This window comes from Ixodes scapularis, unplaced genomic scaffold (assembly GCF_016920785.2).
Source record: "Ixodes scapularis isolate PalLabHiFi unplaced genomic scaffold, ASM1692078v2 ptg001212l_1___fragment_1__unscaffolded, whole genome shotgun sequence".
Classification (NCBI taxonomy): Eukaryota; Metazoa; Arthropoda; class Arachnida; order Ixodida; family Ixodidae; genus Ixodes; species Ixodes scapularis.
This window is the reverse complement of record NW_024610117.1, coordinates 2,579,400-2,604,712: the sequence shown is the minus strand read 5'-3', so window position 1 is coordinate 2,604,712 and position 25,313 is coordinate 2,579,400. Positions and strand designations below refer to the sequence as shown.

General features: G+C 48.1%; 1 pseudogene; it reads left to right on the top strand.

The window, feature by feature from the left end:
* Window positions 1-40: 40 nt before the first annotated feature.
* Window positions 41-25,005, top strand: LOC115324413 (annotated as a pseudogene).
* The last annotated feature ends 308 nt before the right edge of the window (window positions 25,006-25,313 follow it).

The window sequence follows — 25,313 nt, the reverse complement described above, 5'->3', positions numbered from 1 at the left end:
GAGAGCGAGATTCAGCGGTCACTTCATTCATGTCAAGAACGTAGTATACGAGTCTGCATGTTTTAACAGACGGGAACAGGGGCCCACTGAACAGTGGACCAATACGTAACCGTGCTCTACAGCATGGCGGACCGATGTGACTACGGAAGCCTGTGTGACCGCCTGATTCGTGACCGCTTCGTTCTTTGGCTGTGAGACAAGTAACTCTCGGAAGCTCGTCAGGTAGACGCTGCGCTCACCCTAACCTCCGCGATTGCCAAGGCTCGACAGAAAGAGTGTGTTCACAAGCAGCAGCAGTTGTTGAGAGAGACTGAAGCGCAACAGCCTGTCAAGACTGAAGACGGCGACTTGAACACAGTGGCGAAAGGCTCGTCCTGTAAGCCTCGCAGCGCTCCATCTTCAAATGCGACGCGAACCTCAAAAGCAGAACAACCAAGCTGCACGTGCGGTTGTTGTGGAGGATTGCGTCACGCTCGTTCTGAGTGCCCTGCGCGAGCCGAAAAATGCGCTCAATGCAAGACCAAGGGTCATATCGACCGTGTCTGCAAAAAGATGCCTGGAGTAACCAAAGGCATATCCTCGGTGGAACAGAATCACACCGACGGTTTTTCTCGGCGCCGTCGGGGAGTTCGGTAGACGTCCAGACGCCAAGTTCGCGACGATAACCGTGAACAACGTTTCACTGATTGCAAAGATTGATACCGGTGCAGAGGTCTCAGCGGTCCCACATACATTTTCGGGAATACCGTCTTCTGGCCTGCGCTCAGCCGAAGAGGTCCTTTTGGGGCCCAGTGGACATGCGCTGAAGGTGTTGGGGACGTTTGACACTGTTATGAGATGGAAGGACAAGTCCACAAGGCAAGAGGTTTACTTCGTGCAACAACTTCGCACTACCCTTCTTGGATTGTCTGCCATACAGAACTTAGGACTCGTCAAGTTTCTCTGCAGCACCGAACGCGCCGAGAAGCGCTTTGCTCGACTCTTCAGTGCCCTTGGGACACTTCCAGGAGAGTACACCATACGACTAGACCCGGCAACTGTGCCTCATTCGCTGAGCGTCGTGCGCCGTGTGCCCATCACTCTGAGAGATGCTGTTGTTCAAAAACTCAGAAAGATTGTGGATTTGGGCGTCATTTGCCAAGTTGAAGGTCCAACCGACCGGTGTGCTGGGGCTGTTCCACTCCTGAAGCCTTCAGGAGAAGTAAGGATCTGCATTGACTTCACTCACCTCAACACCTCCGTCTGACGAGAGCACTATGTCCTTCCAACTGTGGAGGAAACGCTTGGCCAGCTGGGGGCGGTGGCAGTGTTTTCGAAGTTGGATGCTAATTCCGGGTTCAATCGAATCCGCGTCTCTCCCTCGTGCCAAGAGCTGACCATATTGATCACCCCAATTGGCCATTTTTGCTTCACACGACTACCTTTTGGGATAACATAAGCTCCGGAATATTTGCAAAAACGCATGTCGGAGATCTTGAGTGGACTGCCGGGACTTCTCGACCTCATGGATGATGTACTTCTCTTCGGCAAGGACCAAGCTCAGCATGATGCAAACCTGCACGAGACTCTCAAGCACCTAGGGCAAACTGGAGTCACCCTCAACCAAGCCAAGTGTGTCTGCAGCACAAGGGACGTTACCTTCCTTGGATGTATCATATTGTCACGGGTGGTGACCAAAAACAATAGATGAACAGGAAGAAGTAAACGTTTAATGTGGCGAACTTGTGCTGACAATAAAAGGGTACAAAAGATAATAACAAGGCGTCGCGGGCGTCGAAGTCGGCGAAACCGCAGGATCGAGCGCTGACGCGAGACTGACTGCAGATCGCCACGCGGAGCCCCTTATGTACACGTGTGGGCTTCTGGAATAATCGGCGTGGAAGGTTCGGCGTGTAGAACATTGCGACCTCGAACAAGCAACACGGTTCTCGAATTTACCAGAACATTACTTTACAGAGTCAACAAAAAATGTGCCTCCGCGGCCAGGAATCGAACCCTGGCTTTCAGCTTGGAAAGCAAGCGCGATAACCGTTAGGCCACGCGCGCGCTGCCTACTTGGCCAGCTGCGCGTGCGGCATTACTCCCCCATTTAAAAAAGTGCATCGTCCCGATGCAACCCAAAAACAAAACAAAGCAAATAAAATGGACGGTAAACTAAAGTGTCATTTTTAACACCTAGGGTCCTCAGTCCTATCGAGCGTAGTACGGCTTCAGTCGCACGACGTGGACGACTTCCGGTCGTGGAGGGCGGCGTGAGGAAGTCCGTGTTCCGTCGGGATCACCTCGTAGTTCAGATCACCGAGTCGACGAAGCACTTTGTAGGGTCCAAAGTAGCGTTTCAGGAGTTTCTCGCTGAGACCACGGCGGCGGATCGGTGTCCATACCCACACCCTCTCTCCGGGCTGGAAGTGGACGTCCCGACGACGAAGGTTGTAGCGGCCAGTGTCGACACGTTGTTGAGCCTTAATCCGGAGTCTGGCGAGCTGACGGACTTCTGCCCTTTGGGAAACCACCTGGGCGTCGTCGCTTGCGTCGACTGCCGGTTCGTGGGGTAACATAGCGTGCAGCATTGTCGTTACCTTGCGCCCATGCACCAGTTGAAAGGATGTCACTCCGGTGGTCTCTTGTACGGCCGTGTTATAGGCGAATGTGACGTACGGCAACACCTCGCCCAATGTCTTGTGCTCCACGTCGACGTACATGGAGATCATGTCGGCGATGGTCTTGTTGAGTCTCTCCGTTAGCCCGTTGGTCTGCGGATGGTACGCCGTGGTGCGACGACGGCTGGTGTGGCTGAGACGAAGGACTTCCTGCATCAGCTGGGCCATGAATGATGATCCACGGTCTGAGATCAGTACTTCGGGAGCGCCCTGCCGGAGGACGATGGACTCAATGAAAAACTTCGCGACTTCAACAGCCGTTACTGATGGAAGGGCTTTTGTCTCGGCGTACCGCGTGAGATAATCGGTTGCGACGATGATCCATCGATTTCCTTGCGTCGACTGTGGGAAAGGTCCGAGTAAATCCATACCGATTTGCTGGAATGGGGCAGATGGCGGCGCAATAGGCTGAAGAAGTCCTGCCGGTCTCGTCGGTGGCTTCTTCCATCGTTGACACTCGTGGCAAGATCGGGTGTAGTGGTGCACAGTCTTCGCAAGCTTGGGCCAGTAGTACTTTTCGCGTATCCTGGCAAGAGTCCTGCTGTAACCAAGGTGTCCCGACGTCGGGTCATCGTGGCAGGCTTGAAAAATTTCTTCTTGAAGACTGGAAGAGACCACCAACAGCCACGCCGTGCTGTTGTCGCTAAAGTTCTCCTTGTAGAGCACACCTTGTCGGATGGAGAAGGTTGGCAGTGTTCGTACAAAACCGCGCGGAACGGCGCTTCCTTGTCCCTCTGGGTGCTGGATGAGTGCTCGCAGCTCAGGGTCGTCTCGTTGAAGTGTTTCCTGGCAGAGCGCCGAGGAAACACTCATCGTCGTCCTCTTTGGTGCAGGAAGGACCGCCCTCGACTGGGGCCCTCGACAGGCAGTCGGCATCATTGTGCTTCCGGCCGGACTTGTACGCAACGGTCATGTCGAACTCCTGCAGTCGTAGGCTCCACCGAGCGAGGCGTCCGGAGGGGTCTTTCAGATTCGCCAGCCAGCAGAGCGAGTGGTGGTCTGTGACCACGCGAAAAGGACTTCCATACAAATATGGGCGAAAATTTGTTATTGCCCAGACGACAGCAAGGCACTCCTTTTCAGTCGTTGCATAGTTCGTCTCCGCGTTAGGCAGCGTCCGACTTGCATATGCGATAACTCGCTCTGCACCGTCCTACACTTGGCCTAGTACCGCACCCTGTCCGGTATTACTGGCGTCGGTGTGGATCTCGGTTTCAGCAAACTGGTCGAAATGGCCAAGAATCGGGGGCGTCTGGAGTCTTCGTTTGAGCTCGTCGAATGACCTTTGGTGTTCTTCTGTCCACTCGAACTTTACGGCGTCCTTCGTGAGGTGTGTCAGCGGTGAGGATAGTTTGGTGAAGTCTCGAACAAAGCGCCTGTAATAGGCACAGAGTCCGAGAAATCTTCTTACTGACTTTTTGTCAGACGGCGGCGGAAATGCAGCTACGGCGCGGGTTTTCTCGGGGTCAGGAAGAACACATTTGTTGTTCACGATGTGGCCGAGGAACTTTAGTTCCCCATAGGCGAACCGCCACTTTGTTGGCTTGAGTGACAGGCCGGCGGTCTTGATGGCTTGAAGCACGGCTCGAAGTCGTCTGAGGTGTTCGGCGAAATCTCGTGAGAATACCACGACATCGTCCAGGTAGACGAGGCAGCTCTGCCATTTCAGACCTGCCAGCACGGTGTCCCTGACACGCTGAAAGGTGGCTGGTGCTGTACAAAGTCCGAACGGCATCACTTTGAGTTCGTACAGTCCGTCGGGAGTGACGAAGGCAGTTTTCTCCCGGTCACGTTCGTCGACTTCAATCTGCCAGTAACCACTCTTCAGGTCCATCGACGAAAAATATTGGGAGTGGCGCAGTCGGTCTAACGTATCGTCGATGCGGGGGAGCGGATAGACGTCCTTCTTCGTCACAGCGTTCAGTCGACGATAGTCCACGCAGAACCGCAGGGTCCCATCCTTCTTCTTTACAAGGACGACTGGGGACGCCCATGGACTTCTTGAGGGTTGAATGATGTCGTCGTCGAGCATCTCCTGGACTTGATCTTGAATCACTTTCCTTTCCTTTAAGGAGACTCGATACGGCGACTGGTGGACAGGGAGTGCGTCGTCGTCAGTAATAATGCGATGTTTCGCGATTGGTGTTTGGCGAACTTTTGATGTCGTGGCAAGACAGTCACTGTATTCGGCGAGGAGGTCAACCCATAGTCGGCGCTTCGGAACTGGGAGCTCACGGTCAATGTCTAGCGGCGGCGGCGTCGTACTCTTCTGCTGTGGCGACGAGGTTTCTTCGGAGATTGCGGTGACCACCGCTGGCGCTTGTAGCTCCTCGACGTGGCCCACGGTGGTACACTTCGTTAGGTGCTGCGGCTCCTCTCGAAAGTTCGTCACAAGAACAGTTGTACGTCTTTCTTGGAGATCCGTCACGCCTCTTGCGACACCAATTCCTTTTTCGAGGAGCAGTTGGACGCTGCCTTCCAGAAGAGCTTCACCGTGCATGGCTGCGTCGGTTATAACGGTGACGAAAACACTCGACCGCGGCGGTAGGTTCACATGGTCGGTGATAACTCGGATCGCGGTTGACGTCGTGTTGATCTCCACCGGCGGCACGACGGGCTTTCGAAGCGTCAACTGGTTTGCAGCGAGGTCGATGACGGCGCCATACTCGCAGAGAAAGTCCATTCCAAGGATAAGGTCCCTCGAACAGTCTTTCAAAACGACGAACTTCACAGGGCACGTCTCACCGTGGATCTCGACGCGAGCAGTGCACCTCCCGAATGGTGTGATGAGGTGCCCTCCGGCGGTTCGTGTTTGAGGTCCATCCCACGGCGTCGTGACTTTTCGAAGGCGGCGGGAGAGCCTCCCACTCAAAAATGAGTAGTCTGGTCCGGTGTCCATGAGTGCCGATGCGTCGTGGCCGTCGATGATGACGTTTAGGTTGTTGGACACCGTTTCAGGAGCGTCGTTTCGGTCTCCGGTAGCGTTCGAGTGGGGGCCCTCCGACATTCGTGGAGGATCTTGGCGTCGGTCGTCTTCGGCAACTCCACCTCCAGGGGTTTCCGCGCCTAGTTTCCCCGGCGTGGAGCGAGGGGCGACAGGCTTTCACGTCGGGGTCGGTGCATCGGCGAAGCTGGACGTCGTGGTGAAGGCGATCGGAACTCTCGGCGGGACGCAGGCTCGGGGGACTGGGGTTGTCGCAAGTACTCGTCGATCTCCCGAGGGCGTTCACCATACCTGGGGCGCGGGTCGCTTGGGTGGAATCCGCGCAGCCCGAGTCGTCGGTATGGGCAACGGCGGTACACATGGACAGCTTCCCCGCAGCGGTAACACAGCGGGCGTCGGTCGGCCGTCCTCCAGACGTCTGTCTTCCTCGGCGCAGGTCGGTCTGGGTGAACGTGCGCCTGATCTTTCTGTCGTCGGGGATACTGCGGCATTTGGGCGTCTCTTCGGGGTGGCGCCGCGGCTTGGCGGGGAGCTTGCGGCGGTCGTCGGGCTATGGCAGCGTAGCTCAACGTCGGTTTTTCCGGTGCCACCGTGGTGAGGGGAACCTCTGGTTGGAGCGCCCGCTGTACTTCCTCGCGCACAGCCTTGGCAATGGACAGTGTCGCTGGACGTCTTGCGGCTGGCAGCAACTGGCGGAGTTCCTCCCGGACGACCTCCCGGATAATTTCGCGGATGTCCGTACCAGGAGCGTTCTCGCCGCCAAGCAGCGCGGTTGCAGCGACACTTGGATGTCGCTGGTAGTGGGAAGCGCGCGCTTGGAAGGCGCGCTCGATGTTTGTCGCCTCGGTGACGAAGGCTTCGACGGTGCCCGGCGGGTTGCGCACGAGGCCTCCAAATATGTCGTCTCTCACCCCACGCATGAGGACCAGCAGCTTCTTGTCGTCTGTGGCTCGTGGGTCGCCACAGGCGCTCAGGCGGAGGACATCTTTTACGAAGCTTGTGATGCTTTCGTTGGAGCCCTGCATTCGAATTCGGAGGAGATCTTCTGCCTTCTCCCGTCGGTGTAGGGTGGCGAACGTCCGCTGCAAATCGGCCACACAGATGTCCCACGACGTAAGCGAAGCCTCGTGATTCTCGAACCAATGCCTCGCAGTACCCTCCAGCGAAAAGTGGAGGTTATGGAGGCACTGCTCCGCAGTCCATCCGTTGTGCCGCGCCACACGCTCGTAGTGCTTGATCCAGTCTTCGACATCCTCATGGATCTCGCCGTGGAAGGGAGTCGGCGTACGGGGAGCGGCGGGCAGGTAGACGACAGGAGGAGCGGCGGGGGTCGACGACTGGTCGGCCATCGTCGGCTTCGCTGGCTGCTTGGTCCTGGGCTCAGAAGTCCGAATTCCGGGTGAAGGCCTTGGGTGCGACGACTAAACCGGGTCTCGGTAGTGCCTTCGTCGGTTCTTCGTGGGCTTGGCGTCGGACTTGCACTGCGAACCCTCGGAGGGGAACGCCGCACGGGCATGCGTTACCCCGCACCTCCACCAATATGTCACGGGTGGTGACCAAAATCAATAGATGAACAGGAAGAAATAAACGTTTAATGTGGCGAACTTGTGCCAAAAATAAAAGAGTACAAAAGATAATAACAAAGCGTCGCGGGCCTCGAAGTCGGCGAAACCGCAGGATCGAGCGCTGGGGCGAGACTGACTGCAGATCGCCACGCGGAGACCCTTATGTACACGTGTGGGCTTCTGGAATAATCGGCGTGGAAGGTTCGGCGTGTAATACATTCCGACCTCGTACAAGCAACACGGTTCTCGAATTTACCAGAATTTATCTTTACAGAGTCAACAAAAATGTGCCTCCGCGGCCACGAATCGAACCCTGGCTTTCAGCTTGGAAAGCAAGCGCGATAACCGTTAGGCCACGCGCGCGCTGCCTACTTGGCCAGCTGCGCGCGCGGCAACATCCCGCCACGGTGTTCGACAGGACCCAGCAAATATCAAGGCAATCAGTCGCACACCAGCTCGGAGCACGTGGAGCGAAAGCTCGCGCTGCAGAACCCAGGGTCCTGGGTTCGAGCCCCACCCCTGCCCGTTTCGATCTGGATGAGCATCGCACCGGCGTGCGCTCGTGTATCACTACTGCGTGATGCACGTTAGAGACCCCAGGCTAGCGGCTCTACCGCACTGGCTAAATTTCTCATCTACAGCTGGGAGACTCGTCGCCCCTGTGAGGCAGACCAAGTTCTAGGCTGTATAATCACACACACAACCCAATTTGTTTTCAAGGCAATCAGAGATCTTCCGGCTCCAGAGGATAGTGCCGGCGTCCGTTGGATCCTTGAAATGGCAAACCATCTGGCAAGGTTTCTTTCGAACTTGGCACAAATTAGGGCGCCACTCAGAGACCTGCTTCGAAAATTTCCAGAGTGGACCTGGGGTCCCCCACAAGCAGCCACTCCGCAAGGCGTGAAGGACTTCCTGTGTTCAGATTGTTGCATGGCTCACTACAATCCGTCGTATCCCACAATACTCTCGGCGGATGCGTCTTCACTCGGATTAAGAGCAGTTTTGCTTCAGGTCCAGTCGGATGGGAGGGAAAGAGCTGTGGCCTTCGCATCACGGTCCCTTACCCCGTCTGAAAGCCGATACGCTCAGGTGGAAAAGGAAGCATCGGCTTTGAACTGGGGAGGAGAGCGGTTTCAAGACTTTTTGCGGTGCCTAGCAGCAATATTCCAGACCGATCATCAAACTTTGCTGACGCTCTTGGGAAAGGCGGCACTGGGTGTGCACCCTCCTCGTATTCAGCGCTTCCGCATGCGTCTGATGCGGTTCCGCTACAAAATGCAGTGCGTTCCTGGCAAGAGCATCGTGATGGCTGATACTCTATCAAGGGCTCCGGTGAGTGAGGAAGTGCCAGCGGAGACACTGACCTCCACTGAGGTTGAGTCATTCACTGTTGGAGCAGTGATGGGACTCCGAAGCAGCACTTTGCATCCAGTCAAAAAAGCCCAAGAGAAAGAAAGTTAGCCAAATGCTTCGGGAGTACTGCATAAACGGATGGCCATTAAAGTCAAGACTTCCTCTCGACGTGTCGCCCTCTTAGCAGAACAGAGGAATGCTGTCCCACTGCGAAGGCTTTCTGCTGAACGGAACCCGCCTTCAGCGACTCCACGAGGGACAAGAGGGAATTGAACGGTTCAGGCTGCGCGCGAAAAAAGCTGTTTGGTGGCCAGGCCTGTCGTCCGAGCTGAGAAGGGTTGTTAATAACTGTGTTGTGTGCACGAAGGTACGTCAACAAAACGCCGAGCCTCTCATGACAACGGTGACGCTATCTCTAAAAGGAAAATGGTTGGGCTGGACGTGTTTCATCTACGAGGCAAGGAGTATTTGCTCTACGTTGACTACAGGTCTCGCTTTCCCGAGATCGCCTATCTATCGACAACGAAAGCTGAGGCTGCCATAAAACGTCTGAAAAGCGTATTCGCCCTCCATTCGATATCTGCAACGGGAGTAAGCGACAATGGAGCACAGTTCTCCTGTGATGCTTTCGCAGAGTTTGCCCGGCACTACGGTTTCCAGCACACTACGACCAGCCCTCGTCACCCTCAGGCAAATGGAGAGGCCGAGCGCTCCGTGGAGATCATGAAGGGTCTGCTTGAGAAAGCAGAGGACCCGTGCTAAGCTCTACTTGCGTACCGGCGTACCCAGGGTCCGACAGGGCGAACTCCAGCCGAAGGCCTCATGGGGCGACATCTGCAGACGCGGATCCTGGTGTATCCAGCTCTCCTGACTCCCGGCCAAGTCAACAACAACGTCGCGACTAGACGCGATCGTCAAGTCAAAGAGCGCCAACGGGCACACTTCGACCGCCGACATGCAGCTGGACGGCTATCCAAACTGAGTCCCGGATCGACAGTGTGGTTAAAGGACCTCAAGTGCCCAGTGGAGGTTCTCGGTCAGGCGGACACGCAAAGGTGTTACTGGGTAAGAACCACAAGAGACGGCGTCCGTCGCTACCGGAAAGCGCTCAACCGAATTCCGACTCATACTGGTCAACGCGACGACCTGGTATTGTGGCCAGTCAACACGACCGCTCCTGATGGACCTGCTTTACCCGGGGAAGCCGTCATGGAGCATCCACCAACATTGCAGCAGGCTTCGCAGTCTCAGTCATCGACGCAAGATTGCAGAGTTCCCGCGGCAGTGATGAAGGCTGGAAGAAAAAAGCCTGCCCCCCAGCGGTTTGGGGAATACCGCTGGGGGGCAGGCACGCTGGGGGGCAGGCACGCAGGCAGCCGAAGTTGGTTGTTCACCAACTTCGGCTGGCAACGAAGAGCAACGACTGCGGAGCCTGGGGAGGGTCTACTAAAGCCGCTTCAACGGTCTGGCCAGTTGGGGCTCGACATCGCCGCTGACGCCATGACGAAACCGCACTTGTTTATTCAGGTGCTGCTCCTGTCTGCTATCCTCCCATCGAAGCTTGCCGTGGATTGCCCGACCGTGACCCGTGGTTCCACCGACGACGCACATCATCTGTTCAAGGAGGATGACACCGTACAAATGCCGCACACGCCCACTCTGCTAAGCTCAGCCAGTTTCACCAACTTCGGCTGGCAACGAGGAGCAACGACTGCGGAGCCTGGGGAGGGTCTACTAAAGCCGCTTCAACGGTCTGGCCAGTTGGGGCTCGACATCGCCGCTGACGCCATGACGAAACCGCACTTGTTTATTCAGTTAGTTACCTTAGGAATGCCAAAGTTTCCGCAGTAATGATTTGTGCCTTTTTTTAGTGTCGAGCCCCTACGACAATGTGTGCACTTCATGGAAGTATCTTTGTTACTGCTGTTTTCATTACTCATACATATCTTTAGTCTCCCGACTACTCTTAGCTTTGTCGGGTGACGTGGAATCTAACCCGGGCCCACTGACGGTCAGTGAGCAACTAGAAAGCATTCTTGCAACAGTTCGGAGAATTGAGGCCTCACAGTCGGAGATTTTCGCAAAAGTCGCGTCCTTAGATAGCTGACTGAAGGCAACAGACGCCACCGTCCAGCAACTATCTACCAGGTTATCTGCTGTGGAAACTAGTCTTGTTGCGACGAGCGCCACACCTGGGATTTCACCCGTTCTTAACATGTCCGTCGAGCTAACCAACATCCAGAAACAGTGTGACGATAACGAAAACAGGCTTCGAAGATCGAATCTTTTATTTTTTGGCTGCCCAGATGACCAGGCGGAAACATCCCTACTGAAAAAAACCATTTGGCGCCTATATGAAAATAAACGGGTCCATACCGGTAACAGTTTAACCATACCGGTCACCAGTTTGTCAAAGGGGTCGCCCGTATGGCTCAAAGGGGTCTCCCGTATGAGCCATAACGGTCACCTATTTGGACAAACAGGTCACTCCTTTGTCAAACGGGTCGCTCGTTGGGCAAATGGGTCGCTCGTCTGGGCAAATGGGCGACTCGTTTGGGCAAAGTTGTCGCACGTTTGCTCAAACCGGTGACCATGTTGCAAACTGTACCGGTTTAATCAAACGGCTCACAGGAGCCCGTTTGATACTGAACGTACAGATCGGCGGCGTGGGCACGCCTAGCGTTTCATCCGTCGCAGCCAATGTTTCCGGAAGGCTGGGAGCGCCGGTTCATCGATTTCAGATCGTCCGCGTAATGCAAGTAATTAAATTTATGTTTCAATTGCGCTGATGTTCGCTTATATTGCAACTAAAAATAACACCTTTTTTTGTTGTTGTTTTACGTAAACGCGGGGCGTCGGTGAGCCGATATTTTTGACAGAACTTTAAAACTTTGTCCATCTTTGTTGCCTCAATTTACTTATTCAGCTCGAATCTCTCTCGCAGAAGACGCGACCGCGTGAAAGAATGTACGTCTAGACTCCGTTTCACTTTAATTCAAGACGCAGCGAAGGTAGCACGCGTACACGCGGTTGCAAGAACATCGAGCATTGCGAGAGCACGCCCGCCGTTGCAGCAGTCAGTACTTTCTTCGCTCGGGCGCAAGCCGGGCTTCTGGCCGCCCCGCCGCCATTTCCAAGGTTCGAGCGTGCTAAAATGCTCGCGCGCGTGTTTTTTTTTTTTTTTTTTCGAGGTTACAAAAACACATCTCATTGGAATGCCTGGGGAGAGGGAGAGGGGCCGTCCCTGTGGTCCTCGCCCCCTACCTCCTCTCTTGTCACCCATCACGTGACCTGCAGCCGCGCGCGAGCTACACGCTGATAAGCACCGAGATCCGGAAGGGTGCGCCGAGCAGCCGCTTTTTATTTTTTTTTTTGTCTGTTTGTTGTCAGTTCCAGCTCGACCTTCGCGCGTCCACCTGCTTCTACCTGTCGCCTAACCCCGCGGTCTTATTAGGATGTCTCTCGACAACGTATTGGATGTGCACGAAAGCTATCAGTGTTTGAAAAGTCCTACGCCTATATCGGCAACAAGCGATTCTTCAAAGAAGTCAGGAAATCTTGCGGTTTGGTTGGGATCGGCAACTGACAGCTTGTGCGCCACATCGTGTTGAAACTTCCAAGAAGCCGTTCCCTCTCATTTGTGTTTGTGTGGTTGTCCTGCTTTGACCGTGTCGACAAATATCGCGGATTACATCTTTCAAGTCCGCTATTTTTATGGTAAGTGCACTGCAACCTTACTTCTTGGCAACGATTGACCGTTCTTTTACTCGTACTCTTCCAGATTATCTATATAATTATGCAGCCACTATTCTCGCGGCAGCCGGGCGAATAATTTTCCGAAAGTCTACCTTCATAGTCTAGAATTACCTCGGTTCTTGTTTGGTTTGCTATCTTCTCAGTTGTATAAAAGCTTAGAGTGCCTCTCACATTTCACAGATCGCTTGCACGTTTGTACTTGTCTACAGAAGACGTAATAAACTTTGAGGAGAATTGAAAACAATCTTTTGTGTCTGTTTTCCTGTCCATTTGCAAGCGCCTACGCGAGCACATTTGTTCTACGTGTTTCCTTCATGTTATAAATAGGTTTATGAGTTTCGAAACGTCTTAAATAAGTTTAAGATATCCAACCTACCAGACGATCCCCGTTTAGGGCTAGCCCATAATTTCCCGATTCAAAAGGCACGTTCAAACGTGTGGTCACGTGCAAAGTCGAACGGGCACCTGTATCAAACGGGCACCCGTTTCAAACGGGCACCTGTATCAAATGGGTACCGTTTCGAGCGGGTACCGTTTCAAACGGCTACCCGTATCCCATAATCACGTTTGATCCAAACGGGTCGACAAGTTTGCACCCGTTTGATTTACCAGTTTGCCACCCGTTTGAATTTCAAATGGTTTTTTTCAGTAGGGATGGAGCCAATCGGAAAGAAAAATTATCGATTTCTGCGCTAACAATCTAGGCGTACAGCTGGATCCCTCTAATCTAGAGAGATCGCACCGTCTGGGGAAATTTCAACCTGATAAACATAGGCCAATCATCGTCAAGTTTTCCCGGTTTAAAGACAAAGAGAGCATTTTGGCTGCCGGATTCAAACTGAAATACACACATTTTGCCGTCCGTGAGGATTTTTCTGAGGCCGTACGCTTTGCCCGCAGTAAGCTTTATGAGTATGGAAAGAGTCTAAATGTGCCGTTTAAAGTTCGTTTTAACAAACTGCACATCAATAACAAACGTTTCGTCTTTAACGTAGAGTCTCAGTCTGTAGTTGAGCTCGCATAGCTAGGTACACGTAAAAAAAACAAAGCTTTGTCATCTTCCCCCGTAACGCGCGATAAAAATCAAACATTATCTGTCTTTTTCACAAATATCCATAGCATCATTCCAAAACGTACCGCGCTGCATAGTGTTCTTGAGGACAATTCGTCTGACATAGTCATTCTCACGGAAACCTGGTTAAAACCTGATATTGCAGATAAAGAACTTTTCCCTGCACATCTATGCTATAACATTTTCCGGCACGACCGGCCCAGCAGGAGAGGTGGCGGTGTGCTAATCGCAATAAAAAAGAATATTTCCTCTTTTAACATTTGTTTAGTTGACCATGGTTTAGAATTTCTGTGTATATGCATTTCTACATCGTCCAGCAAAGTCATTCGTGGTGTATGTTATAGGCCACCGGATTGTGCTTCATCTTTTCATACAGAACTGTGCTCCGTGCTTCTGGACATAAAAAATCGTTTCCCGAAAGCTGACATGCTCCTCTTTGGCGACTTTAATTTTCCTTCCATAGACTGGCCTAATCTATCACCAGGAAGCTCCACCGCATCAAAATTGTTCCTAGATATGTGTCTCAACCTAAACTTCACACAGTTAATTTAGGTAAACGGTCAGCTAGAACGAGAGGGCAAACACAGACAGGGAGAAACAGAGACATACACACCGCTGTTTCTCCCTGTCTGTGTTTGTCCCTCTCGTTCTAGCTGACCGTTTACCTAAATTATGTACCAATTAGCTCAACTTCAGCCAGTTATTCACACAGTTAGTTGATAAACCAACACGCTCTGACAACATCCTCGACTTGGTTTTAACTACGTCATCTGACCTTGTCAAATCCATTCACTACTGCGATGGGCTCAGTGATCACAAAGTACTGCACATTGACTTGTCACTTCCCGTTCTCATGAAGCATCCCATTTCCAAAATTATTCACGATTACAACAAAGCTGACTACACATCAATTAACCATGAGTTGACCATTTTCTTCGATCATTTCATTTCTAATTTTTATTGTAGATCAGTAGAAGAAAATTGGGTGCTATTCAAGAGTAAAATAAATAATCTGGTACACATGTTTGTTCCAACCATTCATATACGCTCTGACACGACAAATTCTTGGTTTACAAAAACTCTGCTCTCATTAGGCAATAGGAAGAAAAGACTCTTCACAAAAGCCAAACGTACGAACACCCCCCAAGCCTGGGATGCTTACAATTCTGCCCTAAAAGCATACACCAGTAGTCTTCGACTCTCTAAAAAAAAAATTCTTTTTTCACGACTTACCTAATATACTTCATAGTAACCCAAGGAAGTTCTGGAGCTTAATCTTGCCGAAAAATAGCAACCCTGTCATCCATCTTAAAAACGCTAATGGCGACCCCATCCTGGAGAGCGACTGCCCTAGAGTCTTTAATGATTACTTTTCTTCAGTTTTTACAAACGAGTGCTGGGACAGCGTTCGCATATTCCCCGATCAACCCTACGAGCCTATGCCCCCTATCACTGTTACTTCTGCCGGAATAAAAAATCTAATTGATAAATTAAAACTTACATTATCTGCTGGTCCCGATAATATCAACTCTAAAATCCTAAAAAATACTAGCATAATTTCAAGCGAGTTTCTTAAATTGATCTTTACCCAATCACTTTCTGAATGCCGCCTTCCCTCTGACTGGAAGATGGCCAGGGTTGTCCCAGTTTTTAAGCAGGGCAGTCGCTCTTCTGTGTCTAATTATCGCCCAATATCATTAACCTCGATCTCTTGCAAATTACTAGAGCATATACTTTACTCCCATATCATGTCTCACCTAGCAAGTAATTCTTTTTTCTTCAAGCAGCAGCACGGTTTTCAAAAGGGACTTTCCTGCGAGACTCAGCTTTGTGATTTTGTTAATGACCTACACACTAACCTTGAATGTCATACTCAGATTGACGCCGTTTTTCTTGATTTCTCAAAAGCCTTCGACCGTGTCCCTCATCAACGCCTACTCTCTAAGTTGTCATCTCTACACATTGACCCACTCACATTTTCATGGATACGTGACTTTCTTTCGTCCCGCGTGCAAGTAACGTCAATTAATGACCAAGAATCATCCCTAACAAACGTGACTTCTGGTGTTCCGCAGGGGTCTGTTTTAGGGCCTCTGTTATTCTTAATATATATAAATGACGTCCCTAGCAATATTTCCTCTAAAATACGTCTATTTGCAGATGACTGCGTCGTCTATAACAAAGTAACATGTGTGCAAGATAACGACCAACTTCAAAGTGACTTATCTAAAATTAACAAATGGTGCGATGACTGGTTGATGTCGTTAAATAAATCTAAATGCAAACTAATTCGCTTCACTAGGAAAAAATCTGTACTGTCCTACCAATACTACCTGGACTCCGACTTAATTGAGAATGTTTCTATGTATAAATATCTTGGTGTAAGACTAACACCCGACCTCTCCTGGAATAATCACATTGAAGCCATTACTGCTGACTCATCAAGGACCCCTGGACTAATAAGACGTAACCTACGATCCGCACCTCCCCTGGTTTGAAAACTGGCGTACGACAGGTACGTCAGACCTAAATTAGAATACGCCGCTACCATCTGGAATCCCCATCAAATTTACCTAATTAACAACCTCGAAGCAGTTCAAAACAGGGCTGCTCGATTCATCCTGTCTACTTATGATCACTCATTTAGTGTTTCCGCCTTGATAAGTCAACTAACTATGTCCTCTTTGCAGCTCCGCAGGAAAGTCTCTCAGCTCTGCCTTCTTCATAAAATCTACTACCACATTCCAGTCCTTAGAAATGAGTTGCTATCACCCCCCGACCGAACATCTTCACGCCTTAACAACACATGTACAATCAAGCGTATTTCAGGCTCTACAAACGCATTCAATCGATCATTCCTCCCTCAGGCCATCAGCGACTGGAACAACCTCCCATCGTCCATTGTCACCATTGTGGATCCGATTAATTTTCTATCGTGTATTAAACTTCATTTATCGTCCTACTAGTGCTATGAGTTGTGTAACTTTGAGCAGACCTGAGTGTGTTGAGTGTGTTAAGTGTGTTTTGGTTTCCTTTTCTGTTTTTTCTTGTACTTGCGTTTCTCTGTTGTATAAAACTTGAATACCCCCCCCCCCCTTATGTGATGCCCTTCACGGGCCCTTAAGGTGTAAATAAATGAAATGAAATAAATGAAATGAAATAACTACAGATTACTCAAAACTCTTATTTATCCCCGGAGTGAGATGTGGCGTGAGCCTCCTTTGAACATCCCACTTTCTATACGCGAGACACGCACGCGAGTGCCGTGGGGCCCGTGACTTTTGCAGGGCCACGAGAGAATAAACATTCTTTGTTGGTCTGCCATGACACGGAGTCAGTCGCATTTCTTTCGGGTGTCACCGAGCACCATTACAGATGGTCAAACGCACGACGGCCCACGTGGATTTTCCTGTTGCCTTTGCCGGTGGCAGCATGAAAATTTTCGCAAATTTTAATTCAATAGACATTGTTACGGTTCTATGACTACGCAGGAGGTGACATTTTGAGCGAGGCGAAAGGGTTAACAAATATTGAAGCCGCCTCAAACACGCGTGTGTTGAAAGGTTGAAACGTCCTCTTTCGTTTCTTAGAAAAGATCTCACTTTTCATTGTTTGTGAAACGTTGTACATCATTTGGTATTATGAGAATGTTTGCTGACACTACACTGGAGAAAGCCCCTTCAGTTCTCGGAGGATCAGAGACTAAGGCCCAGGACAGAGTTCTTAATCTGGCCGGTGGTTTCATCGTTAGGCTTGGAAGAAAGAGCCAAAAAGATACGAACAAGACAAATTTAACAAAAAAAAGGTGCACTCAGAACTGAGGTAAGTAAACTAATAAAAAAAAACGATATCAAAGCACCTAGTCATATGTGTCCAACATTAGCCATGCTTGATATATTCGTAATCATTCTTGAACTAATTCAGAGTAGAGTAGATGCGGATGCAGTCACGGCTGGAGAGAAAGGTGTCTTTTAGCTTGAGTCCGCAATCTACACTGTGATCGGCTCTCGGTGAGCATTACAGCTCAAATTTATTTTCAGAATGTAGCTTACAACAGGGACGTTTTGGGTTGTTCATCTTTGAAAAGATCTGTACTGCTGAACTTTTTTTTTAAAGTTTTGACTAAAGTGTTTTAGTTATTTCCCTTGGCCTTTTCTTACAAAAAGTTTCAGCGTCTTTTTTTGGCTAAGGTTTTTTACAGAACAAACTTGTGTCAATATGTGCTGAACTGCTTGTTTCCGTACAATGTCCATGAACATGCACCAGTGCATCATGTCATGCCTCTACTTCTCCGAAAAAGGTAAATCCAATTTTAGTATGTAGTGTTGACCCGTTTCTCCGTTAAGAATGATGCCATCGAGGAAGCGTTTCAGCCTTCCCAGAACTGGCGCAAACGTCCCAAGGTCCCCTAGAAAATTAAAGGCTCTAATGACATACCGAGAGACCCTAGTTAAATTGAAACGGGTATTTCTGGGTGTTTATGCTCGGGACACTTTTTATAATTTTCCTTAAACTCTACCTAAAAATACCATCGACCGGTTCAAATTTCTTCCCGGTGTGGACACAAAAACACGTCTCGGTTCGTCGAGGCATCGTCTGACTGAAAAATGTCAGTCACGCTCAGACATGGCAAAATTACTTTCAGAAAGTTACTAAATTAAATCATTATTTTATTTTCTGAAAAGAGCAAAAATGTATATAAATTACATTTCAAATTACCACAGACTAAAGGTAATGACATTACATTACAATTTGAAATTACATTCGAATATCATGAAGTTCTAATTCGCGATCATTGTATTTACCGTATACACCAACAGTGTTTACGAAACAAGCTCTCGTTTGCCCACACAGCGCGTGTGCAGGAACCTGATCCGGGAGAAGCCAGGCTCTGCGCTTGCGTAGTGCCGAGAGCAGCGCCACCGCAGCGATGTCACGTCAAAGAGCTGAGTTGGTCTATATGTACCTAAACTCAGATCGTACTGTCTACACCGCAACAACTTTATGTGCCTCAAAGTGAACCATACTGAACAGTGGGTTCGCTGGCGCACACGACAGAAGTGTTAAACATGATGAGTAGCTTTTTTAGATGTGACTCAGAAAGACAGTCAACTCACCGGTTTCGCTGTTCATTGAACGGTGAAGGTTCTTACTAAAAGGGTGATGTTTCCCTCTTCCTGCTTTAGAAGCTGTAGTCTGTGTCAGTTTGTAAGTCGGGCAGTGGCAGCTCGTTCTTACAGTGAGTCTGCACGTGAAATGTTTCCCTTCCGCCTCGAACTCAGTTTTATTTTATTCTCCCAAGAGCACTATACACGTTTTCCACAAAGGCGCAGCCATCGTGAATGTCGTCACTTCTGGTTTGCGGTAAAACTTCGCTTTGATCTCTCCACGCCACCTGAGGGTGTTTACGATAAATTCGTGATTGCTACAAAGTCTTGTTTGCCTCACCTACATTTTCTCACAGATTCCAGGCAAATTTTTTTTTATTATGTTTTCGTCCCGCGTACCAGATACAATACTCACGTAACTAATAACGACAGGAAACAGAAAAGTATATAATTGGCGGTAACTTTTCTTGGCGATGCAGTGGAGAGGAGGAGAGCGCACGCACAGCTTTATTCACCGCTCAAAATGGGAGAGGGAACGTGTGCCTATATCCTCCACTGCATTGCCAAGTAAAGTTGTCGCCTCGGCCATTTCATTCAAGCAGCATTTTTCCGAAACACCCGATGAGTCCAAGTTTCTGCGCATTGTTACACAAAAGGCCCGAATAACTGGTAAGCAGAAGCCTCGCGAGTTGGAAAGCCAACATACTGGGGGGGGGGGGGGGGGGGGGGGCGTTATCTGCTTGTGGAGTTATTCCCGAATAACCTTCCCAAAAGAAGGCAGCGAGGCATACCGGGAGAGGCACTCGCTTTGCTCGAGGGACGCACGAAACATTATGGGGCCTTGAAAAGGCGTTTGGAATGAATGATATATTCAGGTCGTCTGTTGTTGACAATAGTCGAAGCTTACGGTTTGACCTTGCTTGACGAAAGTACAATGCTGGGCATCTGTTTGTCCTATCCTCTCGGGTTTTAAGTTATGATTAACTCACTGGTGATGCGCCCGTCGCCTTGCAGCCTATGAGCCGTTCATCCCTAAGCTGACGCATCGTCAGCTTAGGGATAAACGGTGGAAGCTACGTGTTTGTTGGAGCAGTCACACGTCTGTCATTCGTCACGTAACCACGCTCTCGTTCATACCAACGCGCAGAGAAAGGGACGGGACGCGGGATTAAAAGAGGTTTTTGATTGGTTCTGGTTAGCTTGCAGCTCGCAGAGCACTGTCAGCTTAGAGGTGAACGAAGTATAGTATCGCCGTGATGACGCGTCGCCGCGAATCTGTCCTGCCTAGAGTTCATAAGCTGTTGCTTTCCAGCGATGTCTACACGCCAGCTTTTCTCCTTGCCTTTCCAGCCCTCCTCTGTGCGTCTGTCCAGCTCTGCGTACAAGGGTTTGTGCTCGTGTGGCCGTCGATTATTTCCTGCGATGCTGTCTCTACAACATTTCACCATGCAAAATCATTTTTCTGTTCTTTCTTAAAGCTTGCAAACTAATATACTAATTTAGGACAAACTAGTTTCAAGATTAATGAGTAATTTATTATATTACAAAATTACTAGCCTAGAGAAGTGATTAATTACATTAATCATTACTACGAAAACTAATTTAATTACTTTAGTTTCATTACAGTAATATCAGTACTGCCATCTCTTTGCGCAAGCGGTGCTGCTACCCGTGACAAAAGCACATAACTACCGTCTCCCCTTCATCGCAAGGAAGAAAGAAGGAAGTTCGTGGCGAGCCTGTGAAAGGAAATGCTCTGCTGTTTGAAAGATAATGTAAGAATATTTTTTTTTGATCCTTTGTTTACCCCATTCATCCGAAGAATGCGTGTTGACTCACATTAGTTTTGGGCCATTTGACCGTTTGGAAGCAAGAGTGGTATCGCAAAGAGGCGCCATCGATATGAAACCGAAGCTTTAAAACGCGTTCAAATTGAGTGCTTCTTATTTTTCGTATGCAGGGGGGGGGGGGGGGGGGGGGGGCTGTAGTACCTCGTTGTAAAGTTAGCTAATTTTGTGGTTTAAGGTTAGCTAATCTTGTGGTTTTCGTTTCCATGTCAATCGAGGCCATCTAGGTCTCAATGAAATGTGGTTTTAAGTCAATCCTGCTTGGCATGTGTTATCGGCCACCAAACGCGTCACCTAGTTTTGTAACTGCTTTGCGTGATGAGTTGTCAATTTTGTTCACACAATATACTGGTCATTCTGTTTTCTTTGTAGGCAACTTTAACTTCCGTGAGATAAATTAGAATTTATGAGATCTTGTCGGTAGTGGAAGTTCTGGTGAGTGTCACGATTTTATTAGTCTCTGCCTGGATTTTAGCCTTTCCCATATGATTTATTTCCCCACCCGTGTAACCACTACATGTTCAAATATATTAGACTTGCTTTTGACTAGCCATTCGAAATCTATTACCTTTCTTACCGCTTTTGAAGGCATCAGTGACCACAAAGCAGTGTTCTTTAACCTAGGATTTCAAGCACCAGAACCATTCAGGTTGACCAACCAAATAAGGCTATATAATAAGGGGAACTATGAGCAGCTTAACCAGGACCTCTCAAGCTATTTGTCAGTCTTCCTGGAGGGTTTTGACGATAGGAATATAAATGAAAATTGGTGTCTTTTTGAAAACAAATTACTGCAACTCATTGAAGCTCATGTTCCAACTATTAACATCAGTTCCCGGTCTTCTAATCCTTGGTATTCGCGCTCACTGAAATCCTTAACAATAAGAAAAAACGACGTTTTCGAGTAGCCAAAAAACAAGACACTGCTTTATCCTGGTCTAAACATCATGAATACGCCACTGAATATAAAATTATGTTAGAGCAGCAGAAGCGCATATTCTACCAGGAGACCCTTCCATCTATGCTACTAAACAACCCGCGCCAATTTTGGTGTTGGAAATCATGGACCATACTCCCCACTAGCGCTTATTGATGATTCTGAGAACATTATCGAGATTAATCAGTGTGCCACAGTCCTTAATCATATATTTTCTTCCCATTTCACCGCCCACTGTCCCTTACCACTGTCCTTACCTAATACTAGCAATGTTTTGCCTATGGATCCAATTTGTATTGATTACGAAGGTATTGTTAGTATTAGTAAGTCACTGAAAATGTTCTCTTCCTGTGGTGTCGACGGCATAAATTCTAAGGTTTTACAAAGCACTAAATATTCCTCAAGCCTATTTCTAACAAAACGTTTTCAACAATCATTAGATACGGCGGCGGTTCCTGATGATTGGAGAATCGGCAAGGTCATCCCGGTCCACATAAGCGGTGATCAATCTTCTCCTTTAAACTATAGGCCAATATCACTAACTTCTGTACCTTCTAAAATACTGGAGTACGTAATCCACAAGCAACTATCTATTCACCTTGATTCTATCTCCTTCTTTAACAAATCGCAGCACGGCTTCCGTCGGAACTCCTCCTGTGAAACCCAACTTCTCTGGTTAACAAACGACCTGTTCGGAAACCTTGATTCTGGCTACCCCACTGACGCTGTATTTCTCGACTTCGCTAAAGCTTTTGAGAATTTTCCGCGTAACAGACTGCTTCTAAAACTATCGTCGTTAAACCTCGATAATAATGTTCTCTCCTGGATTGAATCTTTTCTCTCTCAGCGTCATCAGCTTGTTCATGTTAATAATTGTTCTTCTACTTTAGCCCCCGTAACATCTGGCATGTCTGAGGGAACGGTGCCTTGTCTGTTACTTTTCCTCATCTACATCAACGATCCTCCTCTTCAGGTATCTTCACACATGTGCCTATTTGCTGACGACTGTGTCCTTTCCTGAAAAAAAAAAAACAACATCTCCTCAGGTCTCTTTAACCCTAAAAAATGACCCCGACCTTGTTCAGAGCTGGTGTACTAACTGGCAGATGACGCTTAACGTCAGCAAATGTAAATGCATGCGCTTCTCTCGTTCCTCTTTTCAAACCTCTCCTGTTCATTTTCTCAATGGCATCCCTCTTCAACCTACGGATATCTGATACCTCGGCGTTCTTCTAACTTTTAACCTCTCCTGGGAAAACTATATTCAGTTGTGAGATTTGCTAACAAAAGCTTGGGTTTCTTCGTCGCAATTTCAGATCCGCTCCTTGTCAACTAAAACGGCTCCTCTATCTTGCCCTGATCCGGTCTAAGTTAGAATACGCATCTTCAATCAGGCACCCTCACCAAGCTACATTAACAGACTACATTGTATCTGTCCAAAACCGCGCTGCGCGTTTTATTCAGTCTGATTACTCCAGTTTTTCTAGTGTTTCCCTCATTAAATCAAATCTCTCTCTCCCATTTCTTTTCACCCGTCGAAAAATATCCCGTCTCTGCCTTCTGCATAAAGTTTTTTATTCACCACTTTTAAATCAGTCTCTTCTTTCCCCACAGGCTTATCTTTCCTCCAGACTTGACCATTGCAATAAAATAGCCCGGCCAAAGTGTTTTCCACAGCACATCAGCACGCCCCTCTTCCTGATGCAATTGTGGACTGGAATGACCTTCCCGAAGACATCTTCACAATTCAGGATCTTATCAGATTCCGAGAAGCACTGTCAACCATTGTACTTAACACCCACTCCCCTCTCTAAAGCCTTTTGGCCCTGAGGGTATTGTTAATAAATAAATAATAAATAAATAGTTTCTCATTAAACGAAACGTTTCAGTTCACTCATTCAAAACACAAATGCTCGCAAATAATTACAAATTTACCTATACCGAAATTCAATACATTTCTTCGATAGGCCCTTTGACAAAGGCAGATATGACATCAGCCATGTTTCTGTGCGGTGCGTAAATTTTGCAGGAGTTGTTTGACCCGCGTTCTGAGAAATACTTTTTTTGTGTATATCATGACTTATTTTTCAGGTGTTGATATACGCTACGTGTGACCAACAGAGTACAAAATATGTGTACTTGTGCAGGTACAGACAAGAATCAGTGATTGCTGTGAAGTACCTTAGTGGTAGGTAGCCAGGTCAACATTTTGCTTCTCTTGCTAAACACATCGCGTGTTTCGCATTTTTGTGACCTTTCTGAGACGTTACGTCAGTAGCCACTGTGCCGGCCTCAAGGAATATATTGTTCTGAAGCTAGAATCTTTCTTTAGAAAACAAAACAAGTCAATGGGTTCGGTGTATCAAGAATGCGTCACCGTCGGCAAGCGGGCCCTTTTAATTTCTTCGTTACTGATCGGTCGTTTTCAAGACGCCACCTGATGATAAAAGCGAGATTTGTTTCCGGTGTTGTTTTACCTTCTTTTCAAATATTCTACGACAAAGACGACGCTCAGCACTATATACTTCACTTATTACACGCCGAGAAAAAATTAGTATATAAAAAAGTTTTGTGCGATACACACGGTGAGAAAGACCTGCCTTTAGATCCTACCAGAGGGGAGGCACGCAACAGACGTTATCATCTTAGACTAAAAACTCTCAAACTTGATGATATGTTCTTGACTCCTTCACCTCAATATCAGCGATACTCTACTGTTCTGCACTTTGCCAGAATGTTGAGAATCTGAATTGGTATATTAAAACCATTCAATTTCCCGCTGGAAACTGCTAATAAAATCGTTGAATGTGGGCAATGTGTCAATTGTTCTCTGAATTATAACGCACGTGCTTAAACTAAGATGTAAAAATTGCATAAGAAACTCTCTTGTTTATACTACCCACATTTGTTTTTGTTCAAAGATCAATATTTAAATTAAAATCTTCCGTTTGTTAAATACCGCCTTTTGGCATATGATCATGCTTCCATTTACATAACCTTTTTTTCGCATCGCGACCACTGGCTTTGCACAAGTAACGAATGTCTATAAATAAGCGGTGAAAAAAAGGAAAATGAAGAAACGCTTCCAGATATTGAGGCATGTAGAAGTCATAAAGGAAGCACTTCCTTGGATGGCTTTTTTATTCCGTCAGTTGCGTAATCTTACAATCTCGAGCTTTTGAAGACTCAGGTGTACCAATTTCTACCGATCTGGACTGAAAGGTTTATATTAATGATGCTGTTCTACAGCTTTTCGAAACATTGTTTTTTAACGAGAGTAAGATATGACTCGACGAATTTTAGCGCGTGTGTCTTTAAGACTAAAATGTGTCCACCGCTGGAATATGCACAGGCAATTTATGATTCACATCTGCAGTACTAGAGTTGAACAACTTGAACTTATTTAACATTATTCAGGAGATTCGATTGCTACGTGTACCAGGAAACTGTACCAAAAAAGACTAAAAAAGCCTTCTCTTGGCAGTACGAATAAAAATGGGAAAAATTGAGTTATTTCGGCATCATGTAAAGGACATCATAATATCAAATCGAGTGACTATATAAATTCCCTGAACGAAGACATTTCAGATATAAAAATCAGTTTAGTGTTAAGGCGCATATTGGAAGCCGAGTAAGAAAATCCATCCGTGGTATAGTTTCGATGGCACCCTTTATGTTGGGATTGATGATGCTCGAAATTTTTTTTTAAATGTGTTATTAGATTTGAATTTAAACGAGTGCTAATTCTTTCTAGATAACTTAGATGGAATAATTTTGTGAACGTTATTGTTCAACAAGAGCAGTGTTCAAATCATGCTTTACTTGTAGTGACTTGTTTTTGTACGGTTTTCGCTCCTTTTTCTTTCTAAGAACATTCATCATACAAGCCAAAGGGTTATTAGTTTTTGAAATAAACAAATGAGCAGTACATATGGAAACCAATATTTAAAAGTGCTTTCGCTATTGTCAGGAAAAGTGCCATTTGGTTGATTGCATCCCGCGAAAGTTTTACGAGATATTCTGCACGCAAGGTTATGTAAGGAGGTGAAGACGCCTTCTTGAAAATAGCGG